Consider the following 12,140-nt stretch of genomic DNA (forward strand, 5'->3'; position numbering starts at 1 on the left):
CCCACATACACCCATTTTCTCCCAAAGATGGGACATATTCTCCCAGAAATGCCAGCTTATTCTTTAAAAAACGGCCTTTTTTTTCCCAAAATACCAGCTTTCTCACAAACACCTGTCATTTTCCAACCAAGTCTGCTACTATCTCCCAGAAACAGCCGGTTTCCGAGAAATACCTGACGTTTGCTCTCCCAAATACCACTCGACACTCCTCCAGAGGACATTGTCTCCCCTATTTACCACGTTTTCTCCCGAAGAGACCACTTGGCACACCAAAAAGACCACCGTTGCTCTCCAGTACAAGATATTCTTTCCCACCGCTTCCCACTTTTCTCCCCCAGCTATGTCATTTCCTCCCAGAAATGCCACTTTTCCCTTGGAAATTTCACCTTCTCTTCCAAAAAGAGGAGATTTGCTCCCAGAAATACCCCTTCTCTTACAACTGCCACACGCTTTCTCCCCAAAAAGCCTCCATGACAATGCCAAATGGGACACTTGCAGCCAAGAAGAGGACACCTTCTCTCAGAAAGACCACTTTTCTCCCCAAGAGAGGAGATTTTCTCCCAATTGGATGACATTTGCTGTAAGAAAGACCTGTTTTCTTCCCTCAAGAGGACATTGTCTTTCCCACTGAGGACATTTTCTCCCAGAAGTGCCGCTACTCTTTGAAACACCTCCATTTCCTCCCAAATCTACTCCATGACACGCCTCAGGATGACACTTACTCCCCGGTTTGGGGCATTTTCTCCCAGAAATACCACTTCTCTCCCAAAGGGATGGCCTTTTCCCTCTCTAGCATCTGTTTCCTCACCAATACCTGGCATTTTCTCCCAGAAACACCAGCTTTCTCACACATACATCACCTTCCCCCCCCCACATCAGACCTCTTCTCCCAGAAATACCAGGACTCTGCTGAATATTTCCCATTTCCTCCGGAACATACAGCATTACACTCCGCAAGAGGACAGTTTCTTTCAGAAATGTGGCATTTTATCGCAGATACACCATTTTTATGCCCAGTAGAGCTCCTTTTCTCCCAGAAATAGCACTGCTCTTAGGAAGAGCTCCCATTTTCTAACCAAAAGGCTGCTTTACACTCCTCAAGATCACACTTACCCCCATCAAGATGGCAGTGTCACAGAAATACCAGCTTCTGCCCCCAAAATGGGACTTTGGCTCTCCAAAACAAGACATTTTCTCCCAGAAATACCAGGACTCTTAGAAATACCTCACGTTTCATCTCAAGAATACTGCTTTCCACTCCTCAAGATCACACTGACCCCCATCACAATGGCCTTTTCTCCCACATACACCAGCTTTCTCCCAAATACACGACATTTTCTCCCACATACACCCGTTTTCTCCCAAAGATGGGACATATTCTCCCAGAAATGCCAGCTTATTCTTTAAAAAACGGCCTTTTTTTCCCCAAAATACCAGCTTTCTCACAAACACCTGTCATTTTCCAACCAAGTCTGCTACTATCTCCCAGAAACAGCCGGTTTCCGAGAAATACCTGACGTTTGCTCTCCCAAATACCACTCGACACTCCTCCAGAGGACATTGTCTCCCCTATTTACCACGTTTTCTCCCCAAGAGACCACTTGGCACACCAAAAAGACCACCGTTGCTCTCCAGTACAAGATATTCTTTCCCACCGCTTCCCACTTTTCTCCCCCAGCTATGTCATTTCCTCCCAGAAATGCCACTTTTCCCTTGGAAATTTCACCTTCTCTTCCAAAAAGAGGAGATTTGCTCCCAGAAATACCCCTTCTCTTACAACTGCCACACGCTTTCTCCCCAAAAAGCCTCCATGACAATGCCAAATGGGACACTTGCAGCCAAGAAGAGGACACCTTCTCTCAGAAAGACCACTTTTCTCCCCAAGAGAGGAGATTTTCTCCCAATTGGATGACATTTGCTGTAAGAAAGACCTGTTTTCTTCCCTCAAGAGGACATTGTCTTTCCCACTGAGGACATTTTCTCCCAGAAGTGCCGCTACTCTTTGAAACACCTCCATTTCCTCCCAAATCTACTCCATGACACGCCTCAGGATGACACTTACTCCCCGGTTTGGGGCATTTTCTCCCAGAAATACCACTTCTCTCCCAAAGGGATGGCCTTTTCCCTCTCTAGCATCTGTTTCCTCACCAATACCTGGCATTTTCTCCCAGAAACACCAGCTTTCTCACACATACATCACCTTCCCCCCCCCCACATCAGACCTCTTCTCCCAGAAATACCAGGACTCTGCTGAATATTTCCCATTTCCTCCGGAACATACAGCATTACACTCCGCAAGAGGACAGTTTCTTTCAGAAATGTGGCATTTTATCGCAGATACACCATTTTTATGCCCAGTAGAGCTCCTTTTCTCCCAGAAATAGCACTGCTCTTAGGAAGAGCTCCCATTTTCTAACCAAAAGGCTGCTTTACACTCCTCAAGATCACACTTACCCCCATCAAGATGGCAGTGTCACAGAAATACCAGCTTCTGCCCCCAAAATGGGACTTTGGCTCTCCAAAACAAGACATTTTCTCCCAGAAATACCAGGACTCTTAGAAATACCTCACGTTTCATCTCAAGAATACTGCTTTCCACTCCTCAAGATCACACTGACCCCCATCACAATGGCCTTTTCTCCCACATACACCAGCTTTCTCCCAAATACACGACATTTTCTCCCACATACACCCGTTTTCTCCCAAAGATGGGACATATTCTCCCAGAAATGCCAGCTTATTCCTTAAAAAACGGCCTTTTTTTTCCCAAAATACCAGCTTTCTCACAAACACCTGTCATTTTCCAACCAAGTCTGCTACTATCTCCCAGAAACAGCCGGTTTCCGAGAAATACCTGACGTTTGCTCTCCCAAATACCACTCGACACTCCTCCAGAGGACATTGTCTCCCCTATTTACCACGTTTTCTCCCCAAGAGACCACTTGGCACACCAAAAAGACCACCGTTGCTCTCCAGTACAAGATATTCTTTCCCACCGCTTCCCACTTTTCTCCCCCAGCTATGTCATTTCCTCCCAGAAATGCCACTTTTCCCTTGGAAATTTCACCTTCTCTTCCAAAAAGAGGAGATTTGCTCCCAGAAATACCCCTTCTCTTACAACTGCCACACGCTTTCTCCCCAAAAAGCCTCCATGACAATGCCAAATGGGACACTTGCAGCCAAGAAGAGGACACCTTCTCTCAGAAAGACCACTTTTCTCCCCAAGAGAGGAGATTTTCTCCCAATTGGATGACATTTGCTGTAAGAAAGACCTCTTTTCTTCCCTCAAGAGGACATTGTCTTTCCCACTGAGGACATTTTCTCCCAGAAGTGCCGCTACTCTGTGAAACACCTCCATTTCCTCCCAAATCTACTCCATGACACGCCTCAGGATGACACTTACTCCCCGATTTGGGGCATTTTCTCCCAGAAATACCACTTCTCTCCCAAAGGGATGGCCTTTTCCCTCTCTAGCATCTGTTTCCTCACCAATACCTGGCATTTTCTCCCAGAAACACCAGCTTTCTCACACATACATCACCTTCCCCCCCCCACATCAGACCTCTTCTCCCAGAAATACCAGGACTCTGCTGAATATTTCCCATTTCCTCCGGAACATACAGCATTACACTCCGCAAGAGGACAGTTTCTTTCAGAAATGTGGCATTTTATCGCAGATACACCATTTTTATGCCCAGTAGAGCTCCTTTTCTCCCAGAAATAGCACTGCTCTTAGGAAGAGCTCCCATTTTCTAACCAAAAGGCTGCTTTACACTCCTCAAGATCACACTTACCCCCATCAAGATGGCAGTGTCACAGAAATACCAGCTTCTGCCCCCAAAATGGGACTTTGGCTCTCCAAAACAAGACATTTTCTCCCAGAAATACCAGGACTCTTAGAAATACCTCACGTTTCATCTCAAGAACACTGCTTTCCACTCCTCAGGATCACACTGACCCCCATCACAATGGCCTTTTCTCCCACATACACCAGCTTTCTCCCAAATACACGACATTTTCTCCCACATACACCCGTTTTCTCCCAAAGATGGGACGTATTCTCCCAGAAATGCCAGCTTATTCTTTAAAAAACGGCCTTTTTTTTCCCAAAATACCAGCTTTCTCACAAACACCTGTCATTTTCCAACCAAGTCTGCTACTATCTCCCAGAAACAGCCGGTTTCCGAGAAATACCTGACGTTTGCTCTCCCAAATACTACTCGACACTCCTCCAGAGGACATTGTCTCCCCTATTTACCACGTTTTCTCCCCAAGAGACCACTTGGCACACCAAAAAGACCACCGTTGCTCTCCAGTACAAGATATTCTTTCCCACCGCTTCCCACTTTTCTCCCCCAGCTATGTCATTTCCTCCCAGAAATGCCACTTTTCCCTTGGAAATTTCACCTTCTCTTCCAAAAAGAGGAGATTTGCTCCCAGAAATACCCCTTCTCTTACAACTGCCACACGCTTTCTCCCCAAAAAGCCTCCATGACAATGCCAAATGGGACACTTGCAGCCAAGAAGAGGACACCTTCTCTCAGAAAGACCACTTTTCTCCCCAAGAGAGGAGATTTTCTCCCAATTGGATGACATTTGCTGTAAGAAAGACCTGTTTTCTTCCCTCAAGAGGACATTGTCTTTCCCACTGAGGACATTTTCTCCCAGAAGTGCCGCTACTCTTTGAAACACCTCTATTTCCTCCCAAATCTACTCCATGACACGCCTCAGGATGACACTTACTCCCCGATTTGGGGCATTTTCTCCCAGAAATACCACTTCTCTCCCAAAGGGATGGCCTTTTCCCTCTCTAGCATCTGTTTCCTCACCAATACCTGGCACTTTCTCCCAGAAACACCAGCTTTCTCACACATACATCACCTTCCCCCCCCCACATCAGACCTCTTCTCCCAGAAATACCAGGACTCTGCTGAATATTTCCCATTTCCTCCGGAACATACAGCATTACACTCCGCAAGAGGACAGTTTCTTTCAGAAATGTGGCATTTTATTGCAGATACACCATTTTTATGCCCAGTAGAGCTCCTTTTCTCCCAGAAATAGCACTGCTCTTAGGAAGAGCTCCCATTTTCTAACCAAAAGGCTGCTTTACACTCCTCAAGATCACACTTACCCCCATCAAGATGGCAGTGTCACAGAAATACCAGCTTCTGCCCCCAAAATGGGACTTTGGCTCTCCAAAACAAGACATTTTCTCCCAGAAATACCAGGACTCTTAGAAATACCTCACGTTTCATCTCAAGAACACTGCTTTCCACTCCTCAGGATCACACTGACCCCCATCACAATGGCCTTTTCTCCCACATACACCAGCTTTCTCCCAAATACACAACATTTTCTCCCACATACACCCGTTTTCTCCCAAAGATGGGACATATTCTCCCAGAAATGCCAGCTTATTCTTTAAAAAACGGCCTTTTTTTCCCCAAAATACCAGCTTTCTCACAAACACCTGTCATTTTCCAACCAAGTCTGCTACTATCTCCCAGAAACAGCCGGTTTCCGAGAAATACCTGACGTTTGCTCTCCCAAATACCACTCGACACTCCTCCAGAGGACATTGTCTCCCCTATTTACCACGTTTTCTCCCCAAGAGACCACTTGGCACACCAAAAAGACCACCGTTGCTCTCCAGTACAAGATATTCTTTCCCACCGCTTCCCACTTTTCTCCCCCAGCTATGTCATTTCCTCCCAGAAATGCCACTTTTCCCTTGGAAATTTCACCTTCTCTTCCAAAAAGAGGAGATTTGCTCCCAGAAATACCCCTTCTCTTACAACTGCCACACGCTTTCTCCCCAAAAAGCCTCCATGACAATGCCAAATGGGACACTTGCAGCCAAGAAGAGGACACCTTCTCTCAGAAAGACCACTTTTCTCCCCAAGAGAGGAGATTTTCTCCCAATTGGATGACATTTGCTGTAAGAAAGACCTCTTTTCTTCCCTCAAGAGGACATTGTCTTTCCCACTGAGGACATTTTCTCCCAGAAGTGCCGCTACTCTGTGAAACACCTCCATTTCCTCCCAAATCTACTCCATGACACGCCTCAGGATGACACTTACTCCCCGATTTGGGGCATTTTCTCCCAGAAATACCACTTCTCTCCCAAAGGGATGGCCTTTTCCCTCTCTAGCATCTGTTTCCTCACCAATACCTGGCATTTTCTCCCAGAAACACCAGCTTTCTCACACATACATCACCTTCCCCCCCCCACATCAGACCTCTTCTCCCAGAAATACCAGGACTCTGCTGAATATTTCCCATTTCCTCCGGAACATACAGCATTACACTCCGCAAGAGGACAGTTTCTTTCAGAAATGTGGCATTTTATCGCAGATACACCATTTTTATGCCCAGTAGAGCTCCTTTTCTCCCAGAAATAGCACTGCTCTTAGGAAGAGCTCCCATTTTCTAACCAAAAGGCTGCTTTACACTCCTCAAGATCACACTTACCCCCATCAAGATGGCAGTGTCACAGAAATACCAGCTTCTGCCCCCAAAATGGGACTTTGGCTCTCCAAAACAAGACATTTTCTCCCAGAAATACCAGGACTCTTAGAAATACCTCACGTTTCATCTCAAGAACACTGCTTTCCACTCCTCAGGATCACACTGACCCCCATCACAATGGCCTTTTCTCCCACATACACCAGCTTTCTCCCAAATACACGACATTTTCTCCCACATACACCCGTTTTCTCCCAAAGATGGGACATATTCTCCCAGAAATGCCAGCTTATTCTTTAAAAAACGGCCTTTTTTTTCCCAAAATACCAGCTTTCTCACAAACACCTGTCATTTTCCAACCAAGTCTGCTACTATCTCCCAGAAACAGCCGGTTTCCGAGAAATACCTGACGTTTGCTCTCCCAAATACTACTCGACACTCCTCCAGAGGACATTGTCTCCCCTATTTACTACGTTTTCTCCCCAAGAGACCACTTGGCACACCAAAAAGACCACCGTTGCTCTCCAGTACAAGATATTCTTTCCCACCGCTTCCCACTTTTCTCCCCCAGCTATGTCATTTCCTCCCAGAAATGCCACTTTTCCCTTGGAAATTTCACCTTCTCTTCCAAAAAGAGGAGATTTGCTCCCAGAAATACCCCTTCTCTTACAACTGCCACACGCTTTCTCCCCAAAAAGCCTCCATGACAATGCCAAATGGGACACTTGCAGCCAAGAAGAGGACACCTTCTCTCAGAAAGACCACTTTTCTCCCCAAGAGAGGAGATTTTCTCCCAATTGGATGACATTTGCTGTAAGAAAGACCTGTTTTCTTCCCTCAAGAGGACATTGTCTTTCCCACTGAGGACATTTTCTCCCAGAAGTGCCGCTACTCTTTGAAACACCTCCATTTCCTCCCAAATCTACTCCATGACACGCCTCAGGATGACACTTACTCCCCGATTTGGGGCATTTTCTCCCAGAAATACCACTTCTCTCCCAAAGGGATGGCCTTTTCCCTCTCTAGCATCTGTTTCCTCACCAATACCTGGCATTTTCTCCCAGAAACACCAGCTTTCTCACACATACATCACCTTCCCCCCCCCACATCAGACCTCTTCTCCCAGAAATACCAGGACTCTGCTGAATATTTCCCATTTCCTCCGGAACATACAGCATTACACTCCGCAAGAGGACAGTTTCTTTCAGAAATGTGGCATTTTATCGCAGATACACCATTTTTATGCCCAGTAGAGCTCCTTTTCTCCCAGAAATAGCACTGCTCTTAGGAAGAGCTCCCATTTTCTAACCAAAAGGCTGCTTTACACTCCTCAAGATCACACTTACCCCCATCAAGATGGCAGTGTCACAGAAATACCAGCTTCTGCCCCCAAAATGGGACTTTGGCTCTCCAAAACAAGACATTTTCTCCCAGAAATACCAGGACTCTTAGAAATACCTCACGTTTCATCTCAAGAATACTGCTTTCCACTCCTCAAGATCACACTGACCCCCATCACAATGGCCTTTTCTCCCACATACACCAGCTTTCTCCCAAATACACGACATTTTCTCCCACATACACCCGTTTTCTCCCAAAGATGGGACATATTCTCCCAGAAATGCCAGCTTATTCTTTAAAAAACGGCCTTTTTTTCCCCAAAATACCAGCTTTCTCACAAACACCTGTCATTTTCCAACCAAGTCTGCTACTATCTCCCAGAAACAGCCGGTTTCCGAGAAATACCTGACGTTTGCTCTCCCAAATACCACTCGACACTCCTCCAGAGGACATTGTCTCCCCTATTTACCACGTTTTCTCCCCAAGAGACCACTTGGCACACCAAAAAGACCACCGTTGCTCTCCAGTACAAGATATTCTTTCCCACCGCTTCCCACTTTTCTCCCCCAGCTATGTCATTTCCTCCCAGAAATGCCACTTTTCCCTTGGAAATTTCACCTTCTCTTCCAAAAAGAGGAGATTTGCTCCCAGAAATACCCCTTCTCTTACAACTGCCACACGCTTTCTCCCCAAAAAGCCTCCATGACAATGCCAAATGGGACACTTGCAGCCAAGAAGAGGGCACCTTCTCTCAGAAAGACCACTTTTCTCCCCAAGAGAGGAGATTTTCTCCCAATTGGATGACATTTGCTGTAAGAAAGACCTCTTTTCTTCCCTCAAGAGGACATTGTCTTTCCCACTGAGGACATTTTCTCCCAGAAGTGCCGCTACTCTGTGAAACACCTCCATTTCCTCCCAAATCTACTCCATGACACGCCTCAGGATGACACTTACTCCCCGATTTGGGGCATTTTCTCCCAGAAATACCACTTCTCTCCCAAAGGGATGGCCTTTTCCCTCTCTAGCATCTGTTTCCTCACCAATACCTGGCATTTTCTCCCAGAAACACCAGCTTTCTCACACATACATCACCTTCCCCCCCCCACATCAGACCTCTTCTCCCAGAAATACCAGGACTCTGCTGAATATTTCCCATTTCCTCCGGAACATACAGCATTACACTCCGCAAGAGGACAGTTTCTTTCAGAAATGTGGCATTTTATCGCAGATACACCATTTTTATGCCCAGTAGAGCTCCTTTTCTCCCAGAAATAGCACTGCTCTTAGGAAGAGCTCCCATTTTCTAACCAAAAGGCTGCTTTACACTCCTCAAGATCACACTTACCCCCATCAAGATGGCAGTGTCACAGAAATACCAGCTTCTGCCCCCAAAATGGGACTTTGGCTCTCCAAAACAAGACATTTTCTCCCAGAAATACCAGGACTCTTAGAAATACCTCACGTTTCATCTCAAGAACACTGCTTTCCACTCCTCAGGATCACACTGACCCCCATCACAATGGCCTTTTCTCCCACATACACCAGCTTTCTCCCAAATACACGACATTTTCTCCCACATACACCCGTTTTCTCCCAAAGATGGGACATATTCTCCCAGAAATGCCAGCTTATTCTTTAAAAAACGGCCTTTTTTTTCCCAAAATACCAGCTTTCTCACAAACACCTGTCATTTTCCAACCAAGTCTGCTACTATCTCCCAGAAACAGCCGGTTTCCGAGAAATACCTGACGTTTGCTCTCCCAAATACTACTCGACACTCCTCCAGAGGACATTGTCTCCCCTATTTACCACGTTTTCTCCCCAAGAGACCACTTGGCACACCAAAAAGACCGCCGTTGCTCTCCAGTACAAGATATTCTTTCCCACCGCTTCCCACTTTTCTCCCCCAGCTATGTCATTTCCTCCCAGAAATGCCACTTTTCCCTTGGAAATTTCACCTTCTCTTCCAAAAAGAGGAGATTTGCTCCCAGAAATACCCCTTCTCTTACAACTGCCACACGCTTTCTCCCCAAAAAGCCTCCATGACAATGCCAAATGGGACACTTGCAGCCAAGAAGAGGACACCTTCTCTCAGAAAGACCACTTTTCTCCCCAAGAGAGGAGATTTTCTCCCAATTGGATGACATTTGCTGTAAGAAAGACCTGTTTTCTTCCCTCAAGAGGACATTGTCTTTCCCACTGAGGACATTTTCTCCCAGAAGTGCCGCTACTCTTTGAAACACCTCCATTTCCTCCCAAATCTACTCCATGACACGCCTCAGGATGACACTTACTCCCCGGTTTGGGGCATTTTCTCCCAGAAATACCACTTCTCTCCCAAAGGGATGGCCTTTTCCCTCTCTAGCATCTGTTTCCTCACCAATACCTGGCATTTTCTCCCAGAAACACCAGCTTTCTCACACATACATCACCTTCCCCCCCCCCACATCAGACCTCTTCTCCCAGAAATACCAGGACTCTGCTGAATATTTCCCATTTCCTCCGGAACATACAGCATTACACTCCGCAAGAGGACAGTTTCTTTCAGAAATGTGGCATTTTATCGCAGATACACCATTTTTATGCCCAGTAGAGCTCCTTTTCTCCCAGAAATAGCACTGCTCTTAGGAAGAGCTCCCATTTTCTAACCAAAAGGCTGCTTTACACTCCTCAAGATCACACTTACCCCCATCAAGATGGCAGTGTCACAGAAATACCAGCTTCTGCCCCCAAAATGGGACTTTGGCTCTCCAAAACAAGACATTTTCTCCCAGAAATACCAGGACTCTTAGAAATACCTCACGTTTCATCTCAAGAATACTGCTTTCCACTCCTCAAGATCACACTGACCCCCATCACAATGGCCTTTTCTCCCACATACACCAGCTTTCTCCCAAATACACGACATTTTCTCCCACATACACCCGTTTTCTCCCAAAGATGGGACATATTCTCCCAGAAATGCCAGCTTATTCTTTAAAAAACGGCCTTTTTTTCCCCAAAATACCAGCTTTCTCACAAACACCTGTCATTTTCCAACCAAGTCTGCTACTATCTCCCAGAAACAGCCGGTTTCCGAGAAATACCTGACGTTTGCTCTCCCAAATACCACTCGACACTCCTCCAGAGGACATTGTCTCCCCTATTTACCACGTTTTCTCCCCAAGAGACCACTTGGCACACCAAAAAGACCACCGTTGCTCTCCAGTACAAGATATTCTTTCCCACCGCTTCCCACTTTTCTCCCCCAGCTATGTCATTTCCTCCCAGAAATGCCACTTTTCCCTTGGAAATTTCACCTTCTCTTCCAAAAAGAGGAGATTTGCTCCCAGAAATACCCCTTCTCTTACAACTGCCACACGCTTTCTCCCCAAAAAGCCTCCATGACAATGCCAAATGGGACACTTGCAGCCAAGAAGAGGACACCTTCTCTCAGAAAGACCACTTTTCTCCCCAAGAGAGGAGATTTTCTCCCAATTGGATGACATTTGCTGTAAGAAAGACCTGTTTTCTTCCCTCAAGAGGACATTGTCTTTCCCACTGAGGACATTTTCTCCCAGAAGTGCCGCTACTCTTTGAAACACCTCCATTTCCTCCCAAATCTACTCCATGACACGCCTCAGGATGACACTTACTCCCCGATTTGGGGCATTTTCTCCCAGAAATACCACTTCTCTCCCAAAGGGATGGCCTTTTCCCTCTCTAGCATCTGTTTCCTCACCAATACCTGGCACTTTCTCCCAGAAACACCAGCTTTCTCACACATACATCACCTTCCCCCCCCCACATCAGACCTCTTCTCCCAGAAATACCAGGACTCTGCTGAATATTTCCCATTTCCTCCGGAACATACAGCATTACACTCCGCAAGAGGACAGTTTCTTTCAGAAATGTGGCATTTTATCGCAGATACACCATTTTTATGCCCAGTAGAGCTCCTTTTCTCCCAGAAATAGCACTGCTCTTAGGAAGAGCTCCCATTTTCTAACCAAAAGGCTGCTTTACACTCCTCAAGATCACACTTACCCCCATCAAGATGGCAGTGTCACAGAAATACCAGCTTCTGCCCCCAAAATGGGACTTTGGCTCTCCAAAACAAGACATTTTCTCCCAGAAATACCAGGACTCTTAGAAATACCTCACGTTTCATCTCAAGAACACTGCTTTCCACTCCTCAGGATCACACTGACCCCCATCACAATGGCCTTTTCTCCCACATACACCAGCTTTCTCCCAAATACACGACATTTTCTCCCACATACACCCGTTTTCTCCCAAAGATGGGACATATTCTCCCAGAAATGCCAGCTTATTCTTTAAAAAACGGCCTT

The sequence above is a fragment of the Phasianus colchicus genome, chromosome 14 (genome assembly GCF_987193195.1).
Source record: "Phasianus colchicus chromosome 14, bPhaCol1.hap1.1, whole genome shotgun sequence".
Classification (NCBI taxonomy): Eukaryota; Metazoa; Chordata; class Aves; order Galliformes; family Phasianidae; genus Phasianus; species Phasianus colchicus.